Raw genomic sequence first — 1868 nt, 5'->3', positions numbered from 1 at the left:
CGGAGCCGGCTGGCGGGTGCCGGGCACCACTCCGCGTGCCGTCCGTCGCTCGCCTGCCTACCCGCCCCGGCGGGTAGGCCGGAAGCGGCGGCGGGGGACGCCCCCAGAGGGATTGGAACCGTTTCCCTCACCCAGGAGCCAGGTACCTAGCGCTCTCCGCGAGCCTCGCGGCCCGGGGAAGGCGGTGGTTCAAAGACTTGTGCGGCCTGAGGTGGCCCGTGGACGCCCACGAGGGGGCCCCGGGGAGGGCGGAAGGGAGACCGCCGAGGAGGGAAGGACGTACGTCCGTGCCCCGCCTCGGTATCCCCATGCCGCCCCCCCCAGCCCCCGCCCGCGGTCCACGGGAAGCCCAGGACGGAGAGGGGCTACCCTGCCTCCCTTCTCTGCGTTGGGGCCGAAAGGCCGGGGCCCGTCTGCCTCTCCCCCTCCCTCCACCCGGACTCCCACCCCTCGCTCTGCGAGGGGAGGGCGGAAAGGGCTGGGGCGGGGCGGGGGGTCGGTCTGCACGTGGCCGCGGCCGCCTGGCCCCTGCGAGCCAAGCGCCTGGACCAAACCCGAGCCTTCGGGCTCGGTTGTTAAACCTTGACTTGTGACCGTAACGTACGAAGGGCGGGCACCGAGGAGGGCTGCCCTGGCCGGGCGGGACGTCCCGGGGGAATGGGCGGGCTGAGGCGGCGAGAGAAAGAGGGACCTGCGGGCCCCCCCCTGCTCCCGCCGCCAAAACCCGCCCCAGGTCCCCTTCGGGGACAGCAGGCCGGGGACCCGACCGGTGCGGACAAGGAACACCCCCCCGCCGGCACGGCTTTGGCCGCGGGGGGGGAAAAAGGCGCCAGCCTCCCGAAAATAAAAGCCTCGTGACAACTCTTAGCGGTGGATCACTCGGCTCGTGCGTCGATGAAGAACGCAGCTAGCTGCGAGAATTAATGTGAATTGCAGGACACATTGATCATCGACACTTCGAACGCACTTGCGGCCCCGGGTTCCTCCCGGGGCTACGCCTGTCTGAGCGTCGCTTGAAGGTCAATCGTCCCCGCGGATGCGGTGGCGGCGGGACGCGGCCCTCCACCCCTGGCGGTGGAGGGCCGTGAGCAACCCCGCCGCCGCCCTCCGTGGGAGGCGCGGCTGGGGTGTCGCAGGCACCGGGGATGGCCCGTGGCTGTCCCCAACGCCTTCGTCCCCCTAAGTTCAGACCCGATGCCCCGGAGCGCCCGCTTCGGGGAGCTCGTCCCGTTGGCGGAGGAGCGGCGTCACGGCGGCCGGTCCCGTGCGCCCCGTCGCCCCATCCACTCTCCCGTTGTGCCCCTGCCCCGTGCCCCGCTCGTGCGGTGGGACGGGGTGGGAGTTTTCGGGGGATGTTGTGTTGGGGGGGTCGGGGAAACCGGGTCGGCTGCGGGTGCCGGCTCCCGGGTCCTGAGGGGAGACGGGCCTGCCCCGCGCGGCTGTCTGTGGCGACACGGCTGCCCGCGGGGTCCTGGTCCCCTCCCCTGCCCTGGGTTATGACGGTGCCCGGGACCGGGTCGGGGTGAGGGCGAGACTCGCCAGGAGGAGGGAGGGTGTCGGAAAGTCAGGGAGAGAAGGGGGGGGGCGAGCGGCACGCGCGCGTGACGGCGGAGAGAAGAGGAGGGGTTCGTGAGGGCGCCCAGGTTTCGAACTCCTCCCCACTCTCCTCCGCCCGCCGCCTCTGCCGGTCGTTACCCCTCTCCCTGGCCGACGGCGCCCCCCCGCATGCACTCCTGGTGCTGTCCGCCCCGCCTCCGCTTGCCCCGGTGCCCGTGCTCTCTGTCGCTCTTCCGCTGGGCCGTTCTTCCCCAAGCTGGTTGGATCGGGCCTCCTCCGGGGCCGAAGCGCTTCCGCGGCGGGGTGGGTGT

General features: G+C 72.4%; 1 non-coding gene across 1 annotated transcript; it reads left to right on the top strand.

Moving 5' to 3' along the window:
- Positions 1-859: 859 nt before the first annotated feature.
- LOC128829753 (5.8S ribosomal RNA) lies at positions 860-1012 on the top strand. The gene has a single exon (XR_008443453.1). It is a non-coding gene; the product is annotated as a 5.8S ribosomal RNA (ribosomal RNA).
- Positions 1013-1868: the final 856 nt, after the last annotated feature.

The sequence above is a fragment of the Malaclemys terrapin genome, unplaced genomic scaffold (genome assembly GCF_027887155.1).
Source record: "Malaclemys terrapin pileata isolate rMalTer1 unplaced genomic scaffold, rMalTer1.hap1 scaffold_133, whole genome shotgun sequence".
In the NCBI taxonomy this organism is placed as follows: Eukaryota; Metazoa; Chordata; order Testudines; family Emydidae; genus Malaclemys; species Malaclemys terrapin.
The sequence above is the reverse complement of the archived record's forward strand: the minus strand, read 5'-3'. Positions and strand labels throughout refer to the sequence as shown.